Genomic DNA, 24,014 nt, shown 5'->3' with positions numbered 1-24,014 from the left:
GCGCACCCGCGCGCGCGTTTGTGTGTGTGTGTGTGTGTGTGTGTGTGTTGTGTGAGTGTGACAGAGCCAGAGAGCCAGAGAGAGACGTGGTGGGTGGGTGGGGGTGGCATCTTGTGGGCAGGGGAACAGGCTCCGAGCCCGCCCGGCCGCCTGCCCATCCTCAGCTCTCCCCGCCAGGAGCTCTCCGGTTTGACGACGAGGCCCCCCGCCCCGTGTCCTGGACTCCTGTGGGGAAGGGTGGCCTTGGAAAGGCCACCTGGCGGGCCTGATGCCCTCCTGCTGCACGCTGGTCGCTCCGCGTGGGGTTGGCGCAAGGGTGAGGGGGGCGGAGGGGGGCGGGAGGGGCGGCCAGACCCCGGGCTGGGCTGGGCTGGGCCTAGGTCTGCAGGGGGCTCCGGGGAAAGGGAGCCTGGGGCCTTGACCCCTCCGGGGCCACGCCCCCCAACCCCCGCCCAGCTGCGGGTGAGCGAGCGGCCTGTGGATTGCCGAGCGCAGACGGGCCTGCCGAGCGCCCCCCGTCCTGGCATGGCATGGGAGAGTGGCGAGACTTCCACCACCCTCCGGGTGCCAGAGGCCTCTGGTCCCCTGGGTCGGCAGCGGGCTGCGTGGGCAGAGGCGCCCGCAGAGGGGCAGGCCAAGCGCCAGGCGGCCCGGAGGCCCGGAGGCCCGGAGGCCCGGAGGCCCGGAGGCGCGGCGGCGGGCTCTTGGGGCGGCGCGCGGCACCCTCCTCCGTCTACGGCCATACCACCCTGAACGCGCCCGATCTCGTCTGATCTCGGAAGCTAAGCAGGGTCGGGCCTGGTTAGTACTTGGATGGGAGACCGCCTGGGAATACCGGGTGCTGTAGGCTTTTTGCCTCCCTCTCCTTTAGGCGCCGCCGCCGCCGCCGCCCCCTTCAGCGCAGTTCGCCGCCAGCCCCAGCCCCAGCGCCCCCGGCCCCGACTGCCCCTCCCGCCCCACCGCGCGGGGCGGTCGTGCGGCGCGGCCAGCCAGTGGCCCGCGCCCGCAGGCGGCCTCATCCCAGCCCTTGGACCTCAGAGCCCCAGCCCCCGCCCCTCCCCGCCGCCGGCCCGGGCTCCCTCCGAAGGGCCTGGCCCACTGCACGCTGGCTGACCTGCCCGCTCGCCCCACGGACAGCTGCTCCCCTCCTTCGCCCGGGACCCAAGGCCCGGCCCTTCGGCCGGATGGATGGACGGATATTGGCCCCGGCAGATGGACAGGCGGACGGTCGGTCGGCTGCCGGCCGGCTCCTGGAACCTGGGCCCCTCCATACTACCCATTTCCTGGGCCCTCCCGATCCAGGAAACAAGACGGGCGGGGCGTGGGCCGGCCAGGAGCCCTCAAGACAGTCCCGGGGCGCGGCGCCGCCCAGAGGGGGCAAGAACCCGTGTCCCGAGGTAGAGAGAAAAAGCAACGGAGACAAAGCAAGCCGACTGGTCCCCATGCGCACGCTCCAGCCCGAACGTGCACCCACCTCACCTCACTGTCTCGGGGGGCTTCTCCTGGCCTGAGAGGGACCTGGCGGGGGAGGCATCCAAGCGGAAGCGGAATCCTGACACCTTGGCTGCAGGTCCTGGGCCCCTCCCCCGTCCCCGCCTCTGCCTGGACCCCTCCTCACCTCTCCTCCCTGCCCGCCCCACCCCCACCCCCCACCCCGGTGCCCCCAAGCCCGGCCACCCCCCTCCCCCCTCCCCCTAGCCCGGCCACCCCACACCCACCCCGACCCCCTCCCCTGCCAGCCTCAGGGCCCTGCCTCCTGCCCCAGGCCCAGCCCAAGCCCTTCCTTGCGAAAGCCGCCTCTTCAGCAGGGCCTCTCTCTGATCTGTGTCAGGCTCTGGGACCCTATGGGTCCCGAGTGCCTCTCTGGGTCTGGGGGTCGTATCCCCTCCTCCCGCCACCTCTCCTTCCGTCTCTGGGTCTCTGTCAGTCTCCCTAGCTTCTTCTCTCTCCCTCTCTCTCCCTCTCTCTCTCTCTCTCTCTCTCTCTCTCTCTCTCTCTCCCCCCCCCCCACCCCCGCCTGCGCTGGCACGCGCACCCGCGCGCGCGTTTGTGTGTGTGTGTGTGTGTGTGTGTGTGTTGTGTGAGTGTGACAGAGCCAGAGAGCCAGAGAGAGACGTGGTGGGTGGGTGGGGGTGGCATCTTGTGGGCAGGGGAACAGGCTCCGAGCCCGCCCGGCCGCCTGCCCATCCTCAGCTCTCCCCGCCAGGAGCTCTCCGGTTTGACGACGAGGCCCCCCGCCCCGTGTCCTGGACTCCTGTGGGGAAGGGTGGCCTTGGAAAGGCCACCTGGCGGGCCTGATGCCCTCCTGCTGCACGCTGGTCGCTCCGCGTGGGGTTGGCGCAAGGGTGAGGGGGGCGGAGGGGGGCGGGAGGGGCGGCCAGACCCCGGGCTGGGCTGGGCTGGGCCTAGGTCTGCAGGGGGCTCCGGGGAAAGGGAGCCTGGGGCCTTGACCCCTCCGGGGCCACGCCCCCCAACCCCCGCCCAGCTGCGGGTGAGCGAGCGGCCTGTGGATTGCCGAGCGCAGACGGGCCTGCCGAGCGCCCCCCGTCCTGGCATGGCATGGGAGAGTGGCGAGACTTCCACCACCCTCCGGGTGCCAGAGGCCTCTGGTCCCCTGGGTCGGCAGCGGGCTGCGTGGGCAGAGGCGCCCGCAGAGGGGCAGGCCAAGCGCCAGGCGGCCCGGAGGCCCGGAGGCCCGGAGGCCCGGAGGCCCGGAGGCGCGGCGGCGGGCTCTTGGGGCGGCGCGCGGCACCCTCCTCCGTCTACGGCCATACCACCCTGAACGCGCCCGATCTCGTCTGATCTCGGAAGCTAAGCAGGGTCGGGCCTGGTTAGTACTTGGATGGGAGACCGCCTGGGAATACCGGGTGCTGTAGGCTTTTTGCCTCCCTCTCCTTTAGGCGCCGCCGCCGCCGCCGCCCCCTTCAGCGCAGTTCGCCGCCAGCCCCAGCCCCAGCGCCCCCGGCCCCGACTGCCCCTCCCGCCCCACCGCGCGGGGCGGTCGTGCGGCGCGGCCAGCCAGTGGCCCGCGCCCGCAGGCGGCCTCATCCCAGCCCTTGGACCTCAGAGCCCCAGCCCCCGCCCCTCCCCGCCGCCGGCCCGGGCTCCCTCCGAAGGGCCTGGCCCACTGCACGCTGGCTGACCTGCCCGCTCGCCCCACGGACAGCTGCTCCCCTCCTTCGCCCGGGACCCAAGGCCCGGCCCTTCGGCCGGATGGATGGACGGATATTGGCCCCGGCAGATGGACAGGCGGACGGTCGGTCGGCTGCCGGCCGGCTCCTGGAACCTGGGCCCCTCCATACTACCCATTTCCTGGGCCCTCCCGATCCAGGAAACAAGACGGGCGGGGCGTGGGCCGGCCAGGAGCCCTCAAGACAGTCCCGGGGCGCGGCGCCGCCCAGAGGGGGCAAGAACCCGTGTCCCGAGGTAGAGAGAAAAAGCAACGGAGACAAAGCAAGCCGACTGGTCCCCATGCGCACGCTCCAGCCCGAACGTGCACCCACCTCACCTCACTGTCTCGGGGGGCTTCTCCTGGCCTGAGAGGGACCTGGCGGGGAAGGCATCCAAGCGGAAGCGGAATCCTGACACCTTGGCTGCAGGTCCTGGGCCCCTCCCCCGTCCCCGCCTCTGCCTGGACCCCTCCTCACCTCTCCTCCCTGCCCGCCCCACCCCCACCCCCCACCCCGGTGCCCCCAAGCCCGGCCACCCCCCTCCCCCCTCCCCCCTAGCCCGGCCACCCCACACCCACCCCGACCCCCTCCCCTGCCAGCCTCAGGGCCCTGCCTCCTGCCCCAGGCCCAGCCCAAGCCCTTCCTTGCGAAAGCCGCCTCTTCAGCAGGGCCTCTCTCTGATCTGTGTCAGGCTCTGGGACCCTATGGGTCCCGAGTGCCTCTCTGGGTCTGGGGGTCGTATCCCCTCCTCCCGCCACCTCTCCTTCCGTCTCTGGGTCTCTGTCAGTCTCCCTAGCTTCTTCTCTCTCCCTCTCTCTCCCTCTCTCTCTCTCTCTCTCTCTCTCTCTCTCTCTCTCTCTCTCCCCCCCCACCCCCGCCTGCGCTGGCACGCGCACCCGCGCGCGCGTTTGTGTGTGTGTGTGTGTGTGTGTGTGTGTTGTGTGAGTGTGACAGAGCCAGAGAGCCAGAGAGAGACGTGGTGGGTGGGTGGGGGTGGCATCTTGTGGGCAGGGGAACAGGCTCCGAGCCCGCCCGGCCGCCTGCCCATCCTCAGCTCTCCCCGCCAGGAGCTCTCCGGTTTGACGACGAGGCCCCCCGCCCCGTGTCCTGGACTCCTGTGGGGAAGGGTGGCCTTGGAAAGGCCACCTGGCGGGCCTGATGCCCTCCTGCTGCACGCTGGTCGCTCCGCGTGGGGTTGGCGCAAGGGTGAGGGGGGCGGAGGGGGGCGGGAGGGGCGGCCAGACCCCGGGCTGGGCTGGGCTGGGCCTAGGTCTGCAGGGGGCTCCGGGGAAAGGGAGCCTGGGGCCTTGACCCCTCCGGGGCCACGCCCCCCAACCCCCGCCCAGCTGCGGGTGAGCGAGCGGCCTGTGGATTGCCGAGCGCAGACGGGCCTGCCGAGCGCCCCCCGTCCTGGCATGGCATGGGAGAGTGGCGAGACTTCCACCACCCTCCGGGTGCCAGAGGCCTCTGGTCCCCTGGGTCGGCAGCGGGCTGCGTGGGCAGAGGCGCCCGCAGAGGGGCAGGCCAAGCGCCAGGCGGCCCGGAGGCCCGGAGGCCCGGAGGCCCGGAGGCCCGGAGGCGCGGCGGCGGGCTCTTGGGGCGGCGCGCGGCACCCTCCTCCGTCTACGGCCATACCACCCTGAACGCGCCCGATCTCGTCTGATCTCGGAAGCTAAGCAGGGTCGGGCCTGGTTAGTACTTGGATGGGAGACCGCCTGGGAATACCGGGTGCTGTAGGCTTTTTGCCTCCCTCTCCTTTAGGCGCCGCCGCCGCCGCCGCCCCCTTCAGCGCAGTTCGCCGCCAGCCCCAGCCCCAGCGCCCCCGGCCCCGACTGCCCCTCCCGCCCCACCGCGCGGGGCGGTCGTGCGGCGCGGCCAGCCAGTGGCCCGCGCCCGCAGGCGGCCTCATCCCAGCCCTTGGACCTCAGAGCCCCAGCCCCCGCCCCTCCCCGCCGCCGGCCCGGGCTCCCTCCGAAGGGCCTGGCCCACTGCACGCTGGCTGACCTGCCCGCTCGCCCCACGGACAGCTGCTCCCCTCCTTCGCCCGGGACCCAAGGCCCGGCCCTTCGGCCGGATGGATGGACGGATATTGGCCCCGGCAGATGGACAGGCGGACGGTCGGTCGGCTGCCGGCCGGCTCCTGGAACCTGGGCCCCTCCATACTACCCATTTCCTGGGCCCTCCCGATCCAGGAAACAAGACGGGCGGGGCGTGGGCCGGCCAGGAGCCCTCAAGACAGTCCCGGGGCGCGGCGCCGCCCAGAGGGGGCAAGAACCCGTGTCCCGAGGTAGAGAGAAAAAGCAACGGAGACAAAGCAAGCCGACTGGTCCCCATGCGCACGCTCCAGCCCGAACGTGCACCCACCTCACCTCACTGTCTCGGGGGGCTTCTCCTGGCCTGAGAGGGACCTGGCGGGGAAGGCATCCAAGCGGAAGCGGAATCCTGACACCTTGGCTGCAGGTCCTGGGCCCCTCCCCCGTCCCCGCCTCTGCCTGGACCCCTCCTCACCTCTCCTCCCTGCCCGCCCCACCCCCACCCCCCACCCCGGTGCCCCCAAGCCCGGCCACCCCCCTCCCCCCTCCCCCCTAGCCCGGCCACCCCACACCCACCCCGACCCCCTCCCCTGCCAGCCTCAGGGCCCTGCCTCCTGCCCCAGGCCCAGCCCAAGCCCTTCCTTGCGAAAGCCGCCTCTTCAGCAGGGCCTCTCTCTGATCTGTGTCAGGCTCTGGGACCCTATGGGTCCCGAGTGCCTCTCTGGGTCTGGGGGTCGTATCCCCTCCTCCCGCCACCTCTCCTTCCGTCTCTGGGTCTCTGTCAGTCTCCCTAGCTTCTTCTCTCTCCCTCTCTCTCCCTCTCTCTCTCTCTCTCTCTCTCTCTCTCTCTCTCTCTCTCCCCCCCCCACCCCCGCCTGCGCTGGCACGCGCACCCGCGCGCGCGTTTGTGTGTGTGTGTGTGTGTGTGTGTGTGTTGTGTGAGTGTGACAGAGCCAGAGAGCCAGAGAGAGACGTGGTGGGTGGGTGGGGGTGGCATCTTGTGGGCAGGGGAACAGGCTCCGAGCCCGCCCGGCCGCCTGCCCATCCTCAGCTCTCCCCGCCAGGAGCTCTCCGGTTTGACGACGAGGCCCCCCGCCCCGTGTCCTGGACTCCTGTGGGGAAGGGTGGCCTTGGAAAGGCCACCTGGCGGGCCTGATGCCCTCCTGCTGCACGCTGGTCGCTCCGCGTGGGGTTGGCGCAAGGGTGAGGGGGGCGGAGGGGGGCGGGAGGGGCGGCCAGACCCCGGGCTGGGCTGGGCTGGGCCTAGGTCTGCAGGGGGCTCCGGGGAAAGGGAGCCTGGGGCCTTGACCCCTCCGGGGCCACGCCCCCCAACCCCCGCCCAGCTGCGGGTGAGCGAGCGGCCTGTGGATTGCCGAGCGCAGACGGGCCTGCCGAGCGCCCCCCGTCCTGGCATGGCATGGGAGAGTGGCGAGACTTCCACCACCCTCCGGGTGCCAGAGGCCTCTGGTCCCCTGGGTCGGCAGCGGGCTGCGTGGGCAGAGGCGCCCGCAGAGGGGCAGGCCAAGCGCCAGGCGGCCCGGAGGCCCGGAGGCCCGGAGGCCCGGAGGCCCGGAGGCGCGGCGGCGGGCTCTTGGGGCGGCGCGCGGCACCCTCCTCCGTCTACGGCCATACCACCCTGAACGCGCCCGATCTCGTCTGATCTCGGAAGCTAAGCAGGGTCGGGCCTGGTTAGTACTTGGATGGGAGACCGCCTGGGAATACCGGGTGCTGTAGGCTTTTTGCCTCCCTCTCCTTTAGGCGCCGCCGCCGCCGCCGCCCCCTTCAGCGCAGTTCGCCGCCAGCCCCAGCCCCAGCGCCCCCGGCCCCGACTGCCCCTCCCGCCCCACCGCGCGGGGCGGTCGTGCGGCGCGGCCAGCCAGTGGCCCGCGCCCGCAGGCGGCCTCATCCCAGCCCTTGGACCTCAGAGCCCCAGCCCCCGCCCCTCCCCGCCGCCGGCCCGGGCTCCCTCCGAAGGGCCTGGCCCACTGCACGCTGGCTGACCTGCCCGCTCGCCCCACGGACAGCTGCTCCCCTCCTTCGCCCGGGACCCAAGGCCCGGCCCTTCGGCCGGATGGATGGACGGATATTGGCCCCGGCAGATGGACAGGCGGACGGTCGGTCGGCTGCCGGCCGGCTCCTGGAACCTGGGCCCCTCCATACTACCCATTTCCTGGGCCCTCCCGATCCAGGAAACAAGACGGGCGGGGCGTGGGCCGGCCAGGAGCCCTCAAGACAGTCCCGGGGCGCGGCGCCGCCCAGAGGGGGCAAGAACCCGTGTCCCGAGGTAGAGAGAAAAAGCAACGGAGACAAAGCAAGCCGACTGGTCCCCATGCGCACGCTCCAGCCCGAACGTGCACCCACCTCACCTCACTGTCTCGGGGGGCTTCTCCTGGCCTGAGAGGGACCTGGCGGGGGAGGCATCCAAGCGGAAGCGGAATCCTGACACCTTGGCTGCAGGTCCTGGGCCCCTCCCCCGTCCCCGCCTCTGCCTGGACCCCTCCTCACCTCTCCTCCCTGCCCGCCCCACCCCCACCCCCCACCCCGGTGCCCCCAAGCCCGGCCACCCCCCTCCCCCCTCCCCCTAGCCCGGCCACCCCACACCCACCCCGACCCCCTCCCCTGCCAGCCTCAGGGCCCTGCCTCCTGCCCCAGGCCCAGCCCAAGCCCTTCCTTGCGAAAGCCGCCTCTTCAGCAGGGCCTCTCTCTGATCTGTGTCAGGCTCTGGGACCCTATGGGTCCCGAGTGCCTCTCTGGGTCTGGGGGTCGTATCCCCTCCTCCCGCCACCTCTCCTTCCGTCTCTGGGTCTCTGTCAGTCTCCCTAGCTTCTTCTCTCTCCCTCTCTCTCCCTCTCTCTCTCTCTCTCTCTCTCTCTCTCTCTCTCTCTCTCTCCCCCCCCCACCCCCGCCTGCGCTGGCACGCGCACCCGCGCGCGCGTTTGTGTGTGTGTGTGTGTGTGTGTGTGTGTTGTGTGAGTGTGACAGAGCCAGAGAGCCAGAGAGAGACGTGGTGGGTGGGTGGGGGTGGCATCTTGTGGGCAGGGGAACAGGCTCCGAGCCCGCCCGGCCGCCTGCCCATCCTCAGCTCTCCCCGCCAGGAGCTCTCCGGTTTGACGACGAGGCCCCCCGCCCCGTGTCCTGGACTCCTGTGGGGAAGGGTGGCCTTGGAAAGGCCACCTGGCGGGCCTGATGCCCTCCTGCTGCACGCTGGTCGCTCCGCGTGGGGTTGGCGCAAGGGTGAGGGGGGCGGAGGGGGGCGGGAGGGGCGGCCAGACCCCGGGCTGGGCTGGGCTGGGCCTAGGTCTGCAGGGGGCTCCGGGGAAAGGGAGCCTGGGGCCTTGACCCCTCCGGGGCCACGCCCCCCAACCCCCGCCCAGCTGCGGGTGAGCGAGCGGCCTGTGGATTGCCGAGCGCAGACGGGCCTGCCGAGCGCCCCCCGTCCTGGCATGGCATGGGAGAGTGGCGAGACTTCCACCACCCTCCGGGTGCCAGAGGCCTCTGGTCCCCTGGGTCGGCAGCGGGCTGCGTGGGCAGAGGCGCCCGCAGAGGGGCAGGCCAAGCGCCAGGCGGCCCGGAGGCCCGGAGGCCCGGAGGCCCGGAGGCCCGGAGGCGCGGCGGCGGGCTCTTGGGGCGGCGCGCGGCACCCTCCTCCGTCTACGGCCATACCACCCTGAACGCGCCCGATCTCGTCTGATCTCGGAAGCTAAGCAGGGTCGGGCCTGGTTAGTACTTGGATGGGAGACCGCCTGGGAATACCGGGTGCTGTAGGCTTTTTGCCTCCCTCTCCTTTAGGCGCCGCCGCCGCCGCCGCCCCCTTCAGCGCAGTTCGCCGCCAGCCCCAGCCCCAGCGCCCCCGGCCCCGACTGCCCCTCCCGCCCCACCGCGCGGGGCGGTCGTGCGGCGCGGCCAGCCAGTGGCCCGCGCCCGCAGGCGGCCTCATCCCAGCCCTTGGACCTCAGAGCCCCAGCCCCCGCCCCTCCCCGCCGCCGGCCCGGGCTCCCTCCGAAGGGCCTGGCCCACTGCACGCTGGCTGACCTGCCCGCTCGCCCCACGGACAGCTGCTCCCCTCCTTCGCCCGGGACCCAAGGCCCGGCCCTTCGGCCGGATGGATGGACGGATATTGGCCCCGGCAGATGGACAGGCGGACGGTCGGTCGGCTGCCGGCCGGCTCCTGGAACCTGGGCCCCTCCATACTACCCATTTCCTGGGCCCTCCCGATCCAGGAAACAAGACGGGCGGGGCGTGGGCCGGCCAGGAGCCCTCAAGACAGTCCCGGGGCGCGGCGCCGCCCAGAGGGGGCAAGAACCCGTGTCCCGAGGTAGAGAGAAAAAGCAACGGAGACAAAGCAAGCCGACTGGTCCCCATGCGCACGCTCCAGCCCGAACGTGCACCCACCTCACCTCACTGTCTCGGGGGGCTTCTCCTGGCCTGAGAGGGACCTGGCGGGGGAGGCATCCAAGCGGAAGCGGAATCCTGACACCTTGGCTGCAGGTCCTGGGCCCCTCCCCCGTCCCCGCCTCTGCCTGGACCCCTCCTCACCTCTCCTCCCTGCCCGCCCCACCCCCACCCCCCACCCCGGTGCCCCCAAGCCCGGCCACCCCCCTCCCCCCTCCCCCCTAGCCCGGCCACCCCACACCCACCCCGACCCCCTCCCCTGCCAGCCTCAGGGCCCTGCCTCCTGCCCCAGGCCCAGCCCAAGCCCTTCCTTGCGAAAGCCGCCTCTTCAGCAGGGCCTCTCTCTGATCTGTGTCAGGCTCTGGGACCCTATGGGTCCCGAGTGCCTCTCTGGGTCTGGGGGTCGTATCCCCTCCTCCCGCCACCTCTCCTTCCGTCTCTGGGTCTCTGTCAGTCTCCCTAGCTTCTTCTCTCTCCCTCTCTCTCCCTCTCTCTCTCTCTCTCTCTCTCTCTCTCTCTCTCTCCCCCCCCCACCCCCGCCTGCGCTGGCACGCGCACCCGCGCGCGCGTTTGTGTGTGTGTGTGTGTGTGTGTGTGTGTTGTGTGAGTGTGACAGAGCCAGAGAGCCAGAGAGAGACGTGGTGGGTGGGTGGGGGTGGCATCTTGTGGGCAGGGGAACAGGCTCCGAGCCCGCCCGGCCGCCTGCCCATCCTCAGCTCTCCCCGCCAGGAGCTCTCCGGTTTGACGACGAGGCCCCCCGCCCCGTGTCCTGGACTCCTGTGGGGAAGGGTGGCCTTGGAAAGGCCACCTGGCGGGCCTGATGCCCTCCTGCTGCACGCTGGTCGCTCCGCGTGGGGTTGGCGCAAGGGTGAGGGGGGCGGAGGGGGGCGGGAGGGGCGGCCAGACCCCGGGCTGGGCTGGGCTGGGCCTAGGTCTGCAGGGGGCTCCGGGGAAAGGGAGCCTGGGGCCTTGACCCCTCCGGGGCCACGCCCCCCAACCCCCGCCCAGCTGCGGGTGAGCGAGCGGCCTGTGGATTGCCGAGCGCAGACGGGCCTGCCGAGCGCCCCCCGTCCTGGCATGGCATGGGAGAGTGGCGAGACTTCCACCACCCTCCGGGTGCCAGAGGCCTCTGGTCCCCTGGGTCGGCAGCGGGCTGCGTGGGCAGAGGCGCCCGCAGAGGGGCAGGCCAAGCGCCAGGCGGCCCGGAGGCCCGGAGGCCCGGAGGCCCGGAGGCCCGGAGGCGCGGCGGCGGGCTCTTGGGGCGGCGCGCGGCACCCTCCTCCGTCTACGGCCATACCACCCTGAACGCGCCCGATCTCGTCTGATCTCGGAAGCTAAGCAGGGTCGGGCCTGGTTAGTACTTGGATGGGAGACCGCCTGGGAATACCGGGTGCTGTAGGCTTTTTGCCTCCCTCTCCTTTAGGCGCCGCCGCCGCCGCCGCCCCCTTCAGCGCAGTTCGCCGCCAGCCCCAGCCCCAGCGCCCCCGGCCCCGACTGCCCCTCCCGCCCCACCGCGCGGGGCGGTCGTGCGGCGCGGCCAGCCAGTGGCCCGCGCCCGCAGGCGGCCTCATCCCAGCCCTTGGACCTCAGAGCCCCAGCCCCCGCCCCTCCCCGCCGCCGGCCCGGGCTCCCTCCGAAGGGCCTGGCCCACTGCACGCTGGCTGACCTGCCCGCTCGCCCCACGGACAGCTGCTCCCCTCCTTCGCCCGGGACCCAAGGCCCGGCCCTTCGGCCGGATGGATGGACGGATATTGGCCCCGGCAGATGGACAGGCGGACGGTCGGTCGGCTGCCGGCCGGCTCCTGGAACCTGGGCCCCTCCATACTACCCATTTCCTGGGCCCTCCCGATCCAGGAAACAAGACGGGCGGGGCGTGGGCCGGCCAGGAGCCCTCAAGACAGTCCCGGGGCGCGGCGCCGCCCAGAGGGGGCAAGAACCCGTGTCCCGAGGTAGAGAGAAAAAGCAACGGAGACAAAGCAAGCCGACTGGTCCCCATGCGCACGCTCCAGCCCGAACGTGCACCCACCTCACCTCACTGTCTCGGGGGGCTTCTCCTGGCCTGAGAGGGACCTGGCGGGGGAGGCATCCAAGCGGAAGCGGAATCCTGACACCTTGGCTGCAGGTCCTGGGCCCCTCCCCCGTCCCCGCCTCTGCCTGGACCCCTCCTCACCTCTCCTCCCTGCCCGCCCCACCCCCACCCCCCACCCCGGTGCCCCCAAGCCCGGCCACCCCCCTCCCCCCTCCCCCCTAGCCCGGCCACCCCACACCCACCCCGACCCCCTCCCCTGCCAGCCTCAGGGCCCTGCCTCCTGCCCCAGGCCCAGCCCAAGCCCTTCCTTGCGAAAGCCGCCTCTTCAGCAGGGCCTCTCTCTGATCTGTGTCAGGCTCTGGGACCCTATGGGTCCCGAGTGCCTCTCTGGGTCTGGGGGTCGTATCCCCTCCTCCCGCCACCTCTCCTTCCGTCTCTGGGTCTCTGTCAGTCTCCCTAGCTTCTTCTCTCTCCCTCTCTCTCCCTCTCTCTCTCTCTCTCTCTCTCTCTCTCTCTCTCCCCCCCCCACCCCCGCCTGCGCTGGCACGCGCACCCGCGCGCGCGTTTGTGTGTGTGTGTGTGTGTGTGTGTGTGTTGTGTGAGTGTGACAGAGCCAGAGAGCCAGAGAGAGACGTGGTGGGTGGGTGGGGGTGGCATCTTGTGGGCAGGGGAACAGGCTCCGAGCCCGCCCGGCCGCCTGCCCATCCTCAGCTCTCCCCGCCAGGAGCTCTCCGGTTTGACGACGAGGCCCCCCGCCCCGTGTCCTGGACTCCTGTGGGGAAGGGTGGCCTTGGAAAGGCCACCTGGCGGGCCTGATGCCCTCCTGCTGCACGCTGGTCGCTCCGCGTGGGGTTGGCGCAAGGGTGAGGGGGGCGGAGGGGGGCGGGAGGGGCGGCCAGACCCCGGGCTGGGCTGGGCTGGGCCTAGGTCTGCAGGGGGCTCCGGGGAAAGGGAGCCTGGGGCCTTGACCCCTCCGGGGCCACGCCCCCCAACCCCCGCCCAGCTGCGGGTGAGCGAGCGGCCTGTGGATTGCCGAGCGCAGACGGGCCTGCCGAGCGCCCCCCGTCCTGGCATGGCATGGGAGAGTGGCGAGACTTCCACCACCCTCCGGGTGCCAGAGGCCTCTGGTCCCCTGGGTCGGCAGCGGGCTGCGTGGGCAGAGGCGCCCGCAGAGGGGCAGGCCAAGCGCCAGGCGGCCCGGAGGCCCGGAGGCCCGGAGGCCCGGAGGCCCGGAGGCGCGGCGGCGGGCTCTTGGGGCGGCGCGCGGCACCCTCCTCCGTCTACGGCCATACCACCCTGAACGCGCCCGATCTCGTCTGATCTCGGAAGCTAAGCAGGGTCGGGCCTGGTTAGTACTTGGATGGGAGACCGCCTGGGAATACCGGGTGCTGTAGGCTTTTTGCCTCCCTCTCCTTTAGGCGCCGCCGCCGCCGCCGCCCCCTTCAGCGCAGTTCGCCGCCAGCCCCAGCCCCAGCGCCCCCGGCCCCGACTGCCCCTCCCGCCCCACCGCGCGGGGCGGTCGTGCGGCGCGGCCAGCCAGTGGCCCGCGCCCGCAGGCGGCCTCATCCCAGCCCTTGGACCTCAGAGCCCCAGCCCCCGCCCCTCCCCGCCGCCGGCCCGGGCTCCCTCCGAAGGGCCTGGCCCACTGCACGCTGGCTGACCTGCCCGCTCGCCCCACGGACAGCTGCTCCCCTCCTTCGCCCGGGACCCAAGGCCCGGCCCTTCGGCCGGATGGATGGACGGATATTGGCCCCGGCAGATGGACAGGCGGACGGTCGGTCGGCTGCCGGCCGGCTCCTGGAACCTGGGCCCCTCCATACTACCCATTTCCTGGGCCCTCCCGATCCAGGAAACAAGACGGGCGGGGCGTGGGCCGGCCAGGAGCCCTCAAGACAGTCCCGGGGCGCGGCGCCGCCCAGAGGGGGCAAGAACCCGTGTCCCGAGGTAGAGAGAAAAAGCAACGGAGACAAAGCAAGCCGACTGGTCCCCATGCGCACGCTCCAGCCCGAACGTGCACCCACCTCACCTCACTGTCTCGGGGGGCTTCTCCTGGCCTGAGAGGGACCTGGCGGGGGAGGCATCCAAGCGGAAGCGGAATCCTGACACCTTGGCTGCAGGTCCTGGGCCCCTCCCCCGTCCCCGCCTCTGCCTGGACCCCTCCTCACCTCTCCTCCCTGCCCGCCCCACCCCCACCCCCCACCCCGGTGCCCCCAAGCCCGGCCACCCCCCTCCCCCCTCCCCCCTAGCCCGGCCACCCCACACCCACCCCGACCCCCTCCCCTGCCAGCCTCAGGGCCCTGCCTCCTGCCCCAGGCCCAGCCCAAGCCCTTCCTTGCGAAAGCCGCCTCTTCAGCAGGGCCTCTCTCTGATCTGTGTCAGGCTCTGGGACCCTATGGGTCCCGAGTGCCTCTCTGGGTCTGGGGGTCGTATCCCCTCCTCCCGCCACCTCTCCTTCCGTCTCTGGGTCTCTGTCAGTCTCCCTAGCTTCTTCTCTCTCCCTCTCTCTCCCTCTCTCTCTCTCTCTCTCTCTCTCTCTCTCTCTCTCCCCCCCCCACCCCCGCCTGCGCTGGCACGCGCACCCGCGCGCGCGTTTGTGTGTGTGTGTGTGTGTGTGTGTGTGTTGTGTGAGTGTGACAGAGCCAGAGAGCCAGAGAGAGACGTGGTGGGTGGGTGGGGGTGGCATCTTGTGGGCAGGGGAACAGGCTCCGAGCCCGCCCGGCCGCCTGCCCATCCTCAGCTCTCCCCGCCAGGAGCTCTCCGGTTTGACGACGAGGCCCCCCGCCCCGTGTCCTGGACTCCTGTGGGGAAGGGTGGCCTTGGAAAGGCCACCTGGCGGGCCTGATGCCCTCCTGCTGCACGCTGGTCGCTCCGCGTGGGGTTGGCGCAAGGGTGAGGGGGGCGGAGGGGGGCGGGAGGGGCGGCCAGACCCCGGGCTGGGCTGGGCTGGGCCTAGGTCTGCAGGGGGCTCCGGGGAAAGGGAGCCTGGGGCCTTGACCCCTCCGGGGCCACGCCCCCCAACCCCCGCCCAGCTGCGGGTGAGCGAGCGGCCTGTGGATTGCCGAGCGCAGACGGGCCTGCCGAGCGCCCCCCGTCCTGGCATGGCATGGGAGAGTGGCGAGACTTCCACCACCCTCCGGGTGCCAGAGGCCTCTGGTCCCCTGGGTCGGCAGCGGGCTGCGTGGGCAGAGGCGCCCGCAGAGGGGCAGGCCAAGCGCCAGGCGGCCCGGAGGCCCGGAGGCCCGGAGGCCCGGAGGCCCGGAGGCGCGGCGGCGGGCTCTTGGGGCGGCGCGCGGCACCCTCCTCCGTCTACGGCCATACCACCCTGAACGCGCCCGATCTCGTCTGATCTCGGAAGCTAAGCAGGGTCGGGCCTGGTTAGTACTTGGATGGGAGACCGCCTGGGAATACCGGGTGCTGTAGGCTTTTTGCCTCCCTCTCCTTTAGGCGCCGCCGCCGCCGCCGCCCCCTTCAGCGCAGTTCGCCGCCAGCCCCAGCCCCAGCGCCCCCGGCCCCGACTGCCCCTCCCGCCCCACCGCGCGGGGCGGTCGTGCGGCGCGGCCAGCCAGTGGCCCGCGCCCGCAGGCGGCCTCATCCCAGCCCTTGGACCTCAGAGCCCCAGCCCCCGCCCCTCCCCGCCGCCGGCCCGGGCTCCCTCCGAAGGGCCTGGCCCACTGCACGCTGGCTGACCTGCCCGCTCGCCCCACGGACAGCTGCTCCCCTCCTTCGCCCGGGACCCAAGGCCCGGCCCTTCGGCCGGATGGATGGACGGATATTGGCCCCGGCAGATGGACAGGCGGACGGTCGGTCGGCTGCCGGCCGGCTCCTGGAACCTGGGCCCCTCCATACTACCCATTTCCTGGGCCCTCCCGATCCAGGAAACAAGACGGGCGGGGCGTGGGCCGGCCAGGAGCCCTCAAGACAGTCCCGGGGCGCGGCGCCGCCCAGAGGGGGCAAGAACCCGTGTCCCGAGGTAGAGAGAAAAAGCAACGGAGACAAAGCAAGCCGACTGGTCCCCATGCGCACGCTCCAGCCCGAACGTGCACCCACCTCACCTCACTGTCTCGGGGGGCTTCTCCTGGCCTGAGAGGGACCTGGCGGGGGAGGCATCCAAGCGGAAGCGGAATCCTGACACCTTGGCTGCAGGTCCTGGGCCCCTCCCCCGTCCCCGCCTCTGCCTGGACCCCTCCTCACCTCTCCTCCCTGCCCGCCCCACCCCCACCCCCCACCCCGGTGCCCCCAAGCCCGGCCACCCCCCTCCCCCCTCCCCCCTAGCCCGGCCACCCCACACCCACCCCGACCCCCTCCCCTGCCAGCCTCAGGGCCCTGCCTCCTGCCCCAGGCCCAGCCCAAGCCCTTCCTTGCGAAAGCCGCCTCTTCAGCAGGGCCTCTCTCTGATCTGTGTCAGGCTCTGGGACCCTATGGGTCCCGAGTGCCTCTCTGGGTCTGGGGGTCGTATCCCCTCCTCCCGCCACCTCTCCTTCCGTCTCTGGGTCTCTGTCAGTCTCCCTAGCTTCTTCTCTCTCCCTCTCTCTCCCTCTCTCTCTCTCTCTCTCTCTCTCTCTCTCTCTCTCTCTCTCCCCCCCCCACCCCCGCCTGCGCTGGCACGCGCACCCGCGCGCGCGTTTGTGTGTGTGTGTGTGTGTGTGTGTGTGTTGTGTGAGTGTGACAGAGCCAGAGAGCCAGAGAGAGACGTGGTGGGTGGGTGGGGGTGGCATCTTGTGGGCAGGGGAACAGGCTCCGAGCCCGCCCGGCCGCCTGCCCATCCTCAGCTCTCCCCGCCAGGAGCTCTCCGGTTTGACGACGAGGCCCCCCGCCCCGTGTCCTGGACTCCTGTGGGGAAGGGTGGCCTTGGAAAGGCCACCTGGCGGGCCTGATGCCCTCCTGCTGCACGCTGGTCGCTCCGCGTGGGGTTGGCGCAAGGGTGAGGGGGGCGGAGGGGGGCGGGAGGGGCGGCCAGACCCCGGGCTGGGCTGGGCTGGGCCTAGGTCTGCAGGGGGCTCCGGGGAAAGGGAGCCTGGGGCCTTGACCCCTCCGGGGCCACGCCCCCCAACCCCCGCCCAGCTGCGGGTGAGCGAGCGGCCTGTGGATTGCCGAGCGCAGACGGGCCTGCCGAGCGCCCCCCGTCCTGGCATGGCATGGGAGAGTGGCGAGACTTCCACCACCCTCCGGGTGCCAGAGGCCTCTGGTCCCCTGGGTCGGCAGCGGGCTGCGTGGGCAGAGGCGCCCGCAGAGGGGCAGGCCAAGCGCCAGGCGGCCCGGAGGCCCGGAGGCCCGGAGGCCCGGAGGCCCGGAGGCGCGGCGGCGGGCTCTTGGGGCGGCGCGCGGCACCCTCCTCCGTCTACGGCCATACCACCCTGAACGCGCCCGATCTCGTCTGATCTCGGAAGCTAAGCAGGGTCGGGCCTGGTTAGTACTTGGATGGGAGACCGCCTGGGAATACCGGGTGCTGTAGGCTTTTTGCCTCCCTCTCCTTTAGGCGCCGCCGCCGCCGCCGCCCCCTTCAGCGCAGTTCGCCGCCAGCCCCAGCCCCAGCGCCCCCGGCCCCGACTGCCCCTCCCGCCCCACCGCGCGGGGCGGTCGTGCGGCGCGGCCAGCCAGTGGCCCGCGCCCGCAGGCGGCCTCATCCCAGCCCTTGGACCTCAGAGCCCCAGCCCCCGCCCCTCCCCGCCGCCGGCCCGGGCTCCCTCCGAAGGGCCTGGCCCACTGCACGCTGGCTGACCTGCCCGCTCGCCCCACGGACAGCTGCTCCCCTCCTTCGCCCGGGACCCAAGGCCCGGCCCTTCGGCCGGATGGATGGACGGATATTGGCCCCGGCAGATGGACAGGCGGACGGTCGGTCGGCTGCCGGCCGGCTCCTGGAACCTGGGCCCCTCCATACTACCCATTTCCTGGGCCCTCCCGATCCAGGAAACAAGACGGGCGGGGCGTGGGCCGGCCAGGAGCCCTCAAGACAGTCCCGGGGCGCGGCGCCGCCCAGAGGGGGCAAGAACCCGTGTCCCGAGGTAGAGAGAAAAAGCAACGGAGACAAAGCAAGCCGACTGGTCCCCATGCGCACGCTCCAGCCCGAACGTGCACCCACCTCACCTCACTGTCTCGGGGGGCTTCTCCTGGCCTGAGAGGGACCTGGCGGGGGAGGCATCCAAGCGGAAGCGGAATCCTGACACCTTGGCTGCAGGTCCTGGGCCCCTCCCCCGTCCCCGCCTCTGCCTGGACCCCTCCTCACCTCTCCTCCCTGCCCGCCCCACCCCCACCCCCCACCCCGGTGCCCCCAAGCCCGGCCACCCCCCTCCCCCCTCCCCCCTAGCCCGGCCACCCCACACCCACCCCGACCCCCTCCCCTGCCAGCCTCAGGGCCCTGCCTCCTGCCCCAGGCCCAGCCCAAGCCCTTCCTTGCGAAAGCCGCCTCTTCAGCAGGGCCTCTCTCTGATCTGTGTCAGGCTCTGGGACCCTATGGGTCCCGAGTGCCTCTCTGGGTCTGGGGGTCGTATCCCCTCCTCCCGCCACCTCTCCTTCCGTCTCTGGGTCTCTGTCAGTCTCCCTAGCTTCTTCTCTCTCCCTCTCTCTCTCTCTCTCTCTCTCTCTCTCTCTCTCTCTCTCTCTCTCTCTCTCCCCCCCCCCCACCCCCGCCTGCGCTGGCACGCGCACCCGCGCGCGCGTTTGTGTGTGTGTGTGTGTGTGTGTGTGTGTTGTGTGAGTGTGACAGAGCCAGAGAGCCAGAGAGAGACGTGGTGGGTGGGTGGGGGTGGCATCTTGTGGGCAGGGGAACAGGCTCCGAGCCCGCCCGGCCGCCTGCCCATCCTCAGCTCTCCCCGCCAGGAGCTCTCCGGTTTGACGACGAGGCCCCCCGCCCCGTGTCCTGGACTCCTGTGGGGAAGGGTGGCCTTGGAAAGGCCACCTGGCGGGCCTGATGCCCTCCTGCTGCACGCTGGTCGCTCCGCGTGGGGTTGGCGCAAGGGTGAGGGGGGCGGAGGGGGGCGGGAGGGGCGGCCAGACCCCGGGCTGGGCTGGGCTGGGCCTAGGTCTGCAGGGGGCTCCGGGGAAAGGGAGCCTGGGGCCTTGACCCCTCCGGGGCCACGCCCCCCAACCCCCGCCCAGCTGCGGGTGAGCGAGCGGCCTGTGGATTGCCGAGCGCAGACGGGCCTGCCGAGCGCCCCCCGTCCTGGCATGGCATGGGAGAGTGGCGAGACTTCCACCACCCTCCGGGTGCCAGAGGCCTCTGGTCCCCTGGGTCGGCAGCGGGCTGCGTGGGCAGAGGCGCCCGCAGAGGGGCAGGCCAAGCGCCAGGCGGCCCGGAGGCCCGGAGGCCCGGAGGCCCGGAGGCCCGGAGGCGCGGCGGCGGGCTCTTGGGGCGGCGCGCGGCACCCTCCTCCGTCTACGGCCATACCACCCTGAACGCGCCCGATCTCGTCTGATCTCGGAAGCTAAGCAGGGTCGGGCCTGGTTAGTACTTGGATGGGAGACCGCCTGGGAATACCGGGTGCTGTAGGCTTTTTGCCTCCCTCTCCTTTAGGCGCCGCCGCCGCCGCCGCCCCCTTCAGCGCAGTTCGCCGCCAGCCCCAGCCCCAGCGCCCCCGGCCCCGACTGCCCCTCCCGCCCCACCGCGCGGGGCGGTCGTGCGGCGCGGCCAGCCAGTGGCCCGCGCCCGCAGGCGGCCTCATCCCAGCCCTTGGACCTCAGAGCCCCAGCCCCCGCCCCTCCCCGCCGCCGGCCCGGGCTCCCTCCGAAGGGCCTGGCCCACTGCACGCTGGCTGGCCTGTCGGCCGGCCGTGACCTGCCCGCTCGCCCCACGGACAGCTGCTCCCCTCCTTCGCCCGGGACCCAAGGCCCGGCCCTTCGGCCGGATGGATGGACGGATATTGGCCCCGGCAGATGGACAGGCGGACGGTCGGTCGGCTGCCGGCCGGCTCCTGGAACCTGGGCCCCTCCATACTACCCATTTCCTGGGCCCTCCCGATCCAGGAAACAAGACGGGCGGGGCGTGGGCCGGCCAGGAGCCCTCAAGACAGTCCCGGGGCGCGGCGCCGCCCAGAGGGGGCAAGAACCCGTGTCCCGAGGTAGAGAGAAAAAGCAACGGAGACAAAGCAAGCCGACTGGTCCCCATGCGCACGCTCCAGCCCGAACGTGCACCCACCTCACCTCACTGTCTCGGGGGGCTTCTCCTGGCCTGAGAGGGACCTGGCGGGGGAGGCATCCAAGCGGAAGCGGAATCCTGACACCTTGGCTGCAGGTCCTGGGCCCCTCCCCCGTCCCCGCCTCTGCCTGGACCCCTCCTCACCTCTCCTCCCTGCCCGCCCCACCCCCACCCCCCACCCCGGTGCCCCCAAGCCCGGCCACCCCCCTCCCCCCTCCCCCCTAGCCCGGCCACCCCACACCCACCCCGACCCCCTCCCCTGCCAGCCTCAGGGCCCTGCCTCCTGCCCCAGGCCCAGCCCAAGCCCTTCCTTGCGAAAGCCGCCTCTTCAGCAGGGCCTCTCTCTGATCTGTGTCAGGCTCTGGGACCCTATGGGTCCCGAGTGCCTCTCTGGGTCTGGGGGTCGTATCCCCTCCTCCCGCCACCTCTCCTTCCGTCTCTGGGTCTCTGTCAGTCTCCCTAGCTTCTTCTCTCTCCCTCTCTCTCCCTCTCTCTCTCTCTCTCTCTCTCTCTCTCTCTCTCTCTCTCTCCCCCCCCCCCACCCCCGCCTGCGCTGGCACGCGCACCCGCGCGCGCGTTTGTGTGTGTGTGTGTGTGTGTGTGTGTGTTGTGTGAGTGTGACAGAGCCAGAGAGCCAGAGAGAGACGTGGTGGGTGGGTGGGGGTGGCATCTTGTGGGCAGGGGAACAGGCTCCGAGCCCGCCCGGCCGCCTGCCCATCCTCAGCTCTCCCCGCCAGGAGCTCTCCGGTTTGACGACGAGGCCCCCCGCCCCGTGTCCTGGACTCCTGTGGGGAAGGGTGGCCTTGGAAAGGCCACCTGGCGGGCCTGATGCCCTCCTGCTGCACGCTGGTCGCTCCGCGTGGGGTTGGCGCAAGGGTGAGGGGGGCGGAGGGGGGCGGGAGGGGCGGCCAGACCCCGGGCTGGGCTGGGCTGGGCCTAGGTCTGCAGGGGGCTCCGGGGAAAGGGAGCCTGGGGCCTTGACCCCTCCGGGGCCACGCCCCCCAACCCCCGCCCAGCTGCGGGTGAGCGAGCGGCCTGTGGATTGCCGAGCGCAGACGGGCCTGCCGAGCGCCCCCCGTCCTGGCATGGCATGGGAGAGTGGCGAGACTTCCACCACCCTCCGGGTGCCAGAGGCCTCTGGTCCCCTGGGTCGGCAGCGGGCTGCGTGGGCAGAGGCGCCCGCAGAGGGGCAGGCCAAGCGCCAGGCGGCCCGGAGGCCCGGAGGCCCGGAGGCCCGGAGGCCCGGAGGCGCGGCGGCGGGCTCTTGGGGCGGCGCGCGGCACCCTCCTCCGTCTACGGCCATACCACCCTGAACGCGCCCGATCTCGTCTGATCTCGGAAGCTAAGCAGGGTCGGGCCTGGTTAGTACTTGGATGGGAGACCGCCTGGGAATACCGGGTGCTGTAGGCTTTTTGCCTCCCTCTCCTTTAGGCGCCGCCGCCGCCGCCGCCCCCTTCAGCGCAGTTCGCCGCCAGCCCCAGCCCCAGCGCCCCCGGCCCCGACTGCCCCTCCCGCCCCACCGCGCGGGGCGGTCGTGCGGCGCGGCCAGCCAGTGGCCCGCGCCCGCAGGCGGCCTCATCCCAGCCCTTGGACCTCAGAGCCCCAGCCCCCGCCCCTCCCCGCCGCCGGCCCGGGCTCCCTCCGAAGGGCCTGGCCCACTGCACGCTGGCTGACCTGCCCGCTCGCCCCACGGACAGCTGCTCCCCTCCTTCGCCCGGGACCCAAGGCCCGGCCCTTCGGCCGGATGGATGGACGGATATTGGCCCCGGCAGATGGACAGGCGGACGGTCGGTCGGCTGCCGGCCGGCTCCTGGAACCTGGGCCCCTCCATACTACCCATTTCCTGGGCCCTCCCGATCCAGGAAACAAGACGGGCGGGGCGTGGGCCGGCCAGGAGCCCTCAAGACAGTCCCGGGGCGCGGCGCCGCCCAGAGGGGGCAAGAACCCGTGTCCCGAGGTAGAGAGAAAAAGCAACGGAGACAAAGCAAGCCGACTGGTCCCCATGCGCACGCTCCAGCCCGAACGTGCACCCACCTCACCTCACTGTCTCGGGGGGCTTCTCCTGGCCTGAGAGGGACCTGGCGGGGGAGGCATCCAAGCGGAAGCGGAATCCTGACACCTTGGCTGCAGGTCCTGGGCCCCTCCCCCGTCCCCGCCTCTGCCTGGACCCCTCCTCACCTCTCCTCCCTGCCCGCCCCACCCCCACCCCCCACCCCGGTGCCCCCAAGCCCGGCCACCCCCCTCCCCCCTCCCCCCTAGCCCGGCCACCCCACACCCACCCCGACCCCCTCCCCTGCCAGCCTCAGGGCCCTGCCTCCTGCCCCAGGCCCAGCCCAAGCCCTTCCTTGCGAAAGCCGCCTCTTCAGCAGGGCCTCTCTCTGATCTGTGTCAGGCTCTGGGACCCTATGGGTCCCGAGTGCCTCTCTGGGTCTGGGGGTCGTATCCCCTCCTCCCGCCACCTCTCCTTCCGTCTCTGGGTCTCTGTCAGTCTCCCTAGCTTCTTCTCTCTCCCTCTCTCTCCCTCTCTCTCTCTCTCTCTCTCTCTCTCTCTCTCTCTCTCTCCCCCCCCCCCACCCCCGCCTGCGCTGGCACGCGCACCCGCGCGCGCGTTTGTGTGTGTGTGTGTGTGTGTGTGTGTGTTGTGTGAGTGTGACAGAGCCAGAGAGCCAGAGAGAGACGTGGTGGGTGGGTGGGGGTGGCATCTTGTGGGCAGGGGAACAGGCTCCGAGCCCGCCCGGCCGCCTGCCCATCCTCAGCTCTCCCCGCCAGGAGCTCTCCGGTTTGACGACGAGGCCCCCCGCCCCGTGTCCTGGACTCCTGTGGGGAAGGGTGGCCTTGGAAAGGCCACCTGGCGGGCCTGATGCCCTCCTGCTGCACGCTGGTCGCTCCGCGTGGGGTTGGCGCAAGGGTGAGGGGGGCGGAGGGGGGCGGGAGGGGCGGCCAGACCCCGGGCTGGGCTGGGCTGGGCCTAGGTCTGCAGGGGGCTCCGGGGAAAGGGAGCCTGGGGCCTTGACCCCTCCGGGGCCACGCCCCCCAACCCCCGCCCAGCTGCGGGTGAGCGAGCGGCCTGTGGATTGCCGAGCGCAGACGGGCCTGCCGAGCGCCCCCCGTCCTGGCATGGCATGGGAGAGTGGCGAGACTTCCACCACCCTCCGGGTGCCAGAGGCCTCTGGTCCCCTGGGTCGGCAGCGGGCTGCGTGGGCAGAGGCGCCCGCAGAGGGGCAGGCCAAGCGCCAGGCGGCCCGGAGGCCCGGAGGCCCGGAGGCCCGGAGGCCCGGAGGCGCGGCGGCGGGCTCTTGGGGCGGCGCGCGGCACCCTCCTCCGTCTACGGCCATACCACCCTGAACGCGCCCGATCTCGTCTGATCTCGGAAGCTAAGCAGGGTCGGGCCTGGTTAGTACTTGGATGGGAGACCGCCTGGGAATACCGGGTGCTGTAGGCTTTTTGCCTCCCTCTCCTTTAGGCGCCGCCGCCGCCGCCGCCCCCTTCAGCGCAGTTCGCCGCCAGCCCCAGCCCCAGCGCCCCCGGCCCCGACTGCCCCTCCCGCCCCACCGCGCGGGGCGGTCGTGCGGCGCGGCCAGCCAGTGGCCCGCGCCCGCAGGCGGCCTCATCCCAGCCCTTGGACCTCAGAGCCCCAGCCCCCGCCCCTCCCCGCCGCCGGCCCGGGCTCCCTCCGAAGGGCCTGGCCCACTGCACGCTGGCTGGCCTGTCGGCCGGCCGTGACCTGCCCGCTCGCCCCACGGACAGCTGCTCCCCTCCTTCGCCCGGGACCCAAGGCCCGGCCCTTCGGCCGGATGGATGGACGGATATTGGCCCCGGCAGATGGACAGGCGGACGGTCGGTCGGCTGCTGGCCGGCTCCTGGAACCTGGGCCCCTCCATACTACCCATTTCCTGGGCCCTCCCGATCCAGGAAACAAGACGGGCGGGGCGTGGGCCGGCCAGGAGCCCTCAAGACAGTCCCGGGGCGCGGCGCCGCCCAGAGGGGGCAAGAACCCGTGTCCCGAGGTAGAGAGAAAAAGCAACGGAGACAAAGCAAGCCGACTGGTCCCCATGCGCACGCTCCAGCCCGAACGTGCACCCACCTCACCTCACTGTCTCGGGGGGCTTCTCCTGGCCTGAGAGGGACCTGGCGGGGGAGGCATCCAAGCGGAAGCGGAATCCTGACACCTTGGCTGCAGGTCCTGGGCCCCTCCCCCGTCCCCGCCTCTGCCTGGACCCCTCCTCACCTCTCCTCCCTGCCCGCCCCACCCCCACCCC

At 72.1% G+C, this 24,014-nt stretch overlaps 12 non-coding genes across 12 annotated transcripts; all 12 read left to right on the top strand.

The window, feature by feature from the left end:
* The first annotated feature begins 731 nt into the window (after positions 1-731).
* LOC146396770 (5S ribosomal RNA) lies at positions 732-850 on the top strand. The gene has a single exon (XR_014828576.1). It is a non-coding gene; the product is annotated as a 5S ribosomal RNA (ribosomal RNA).
* Positions 851-2,760: 1,910 nt separating this feature from the next.
* Positions 2,761-2,879, top strand: LOC146396769 (5S ribosomal RNA). The gene has a single exon (XR_014828575.1). It is a non-coding gene; the product is annotated as a 5S ribosomal RNA (ribosomal RNA).
* Positions 2,880-4,791: 1,912 nt separating this feature from the next.
* Positions 4,792-4,910, top strand: LOC146396768 (5S ribosomal RNA). Its single transcript, XR_014828574.1, has one exon. It is a non-coding gene; the product is annotated as a 5S ribosomal RNA (ribosomal RNA).
* Positions 4,911-6,821: 1,911 nt separating this feature from the next.
* On the top strand, positions 6,822-6,940 carry LOC146396767 (5S ribosomal RNA). The gene has a single exon (XR_014828573.1). It is a non-coding gene; the product is annotated as a 5S ribosomal RNA (ribosomal RNA).
* Positions 6,941-8,852: 1,912 nt separating this feature from the next.
* Positions 8,853-8,971, top strand: LOC146396766 (5S ribosomal RNA). The gene has a single exon (XR_014828572.1). It is a non-coding gene; the product is annotated as a 5S ribosomal RNA (ribosomal RNA).
* Positions 8,972-10,878: 1,907 nt separating this feature from the next.
* LOC146396765 (5S ribosomal RNA) lies at positions 10,879-10,997 on the top strand. The gene has a single exon (XR_014828571.1). It is a non-coding gene; the product is annotated as a 5S ribosomal RNA (ribosomal RNA).
* Positions 10,998-12,902: 1,905 nt separating this feature from the next.
* Positions 12,903-13,021, top strand: LOC146396764 (5S ribosomal RNA). Its single transcript, XR_014828570.1, has one exon. It is a non-coding gene; the product is annotated as a 5S ribosomal RNA (ribosomal RNA).
* A 1,907-nt stretch (positions 13,022-14,928) lies between these two features.
* On the top strand, positions 14,929-15,047 carry LOC146396763 (5S ribosomal RNA). Its single transcript, XR_014828569.1, has one exon. It is a non-coding gene; the product is annotated as a 5S ribosomal RNA (ribosomal RNA).
* Positions 15,048-16,960: 1,913 nt separating this feature from the next.
* Positions 16,961-17,079, top strand: LOC146396762 (5S ribosomal RNA). Its single transcript, XR_014828568.1, has one exon. It is a non-coding gene; the product is annotated as a 5S ribosomal RNA (ribosomal RNA).
* Positions 17,080-18,994: 1,915 nt separating this feature from the next.
* LOC146396761 (5S ribosomal RNA) lies at positions 18,995-19,113 on the top strand. Its single transcript, XR_014828566.1, has one exon. It is a non-coding gene; the product is annotated as a 5S ribosomal RNA (ribosomal RNA).
* A 1,933-nt stretch (positions 19,114-21,046) lies between these two features.
* LOC146396760 (5S ribosomal RNA) lies at positions 21,047-21,165 on the top strand. The gene has a single exon (XR_014828565.1). It is a non-coding gene; the product is annotated as a 5S ribosomal RNA (ribosomal RNA).
* Positions 21,166-23,078: 1,913 nt separating this feature from the next.
* Positions 23,079-23,197, top strand: LOC146396759 (5S ribosomal RNA). Its single transcript, XR_014828564.1, has one exon. It is a non-coding gene; the product is annotated as a 5S ribosomal RNA (ribosomal RNA).
* Positions 23,198-24,014: the final 817 nt, after the last annotated feature.

The sequence above is a fragment of the Sus scrofa genome, chromosome 14 (genome assembly GCF_054392235.1).
Source record: "Sus scrofa isolate SSC_HxYL_T2T_F1_AM1 chromosome 14, Sscrofa_HxYL_maternal_Yorkshire_Landrace_v2.0, whole genome shotgun sequence".
NCBI lineage: Eukaryota > Metazoa > Chordata > Mammalia > Artiodactyla > Suidae > Sus > Sus scrofa.
This window is presented reverse-complemented; position numbering and strand designations above follow the sequence as displayed.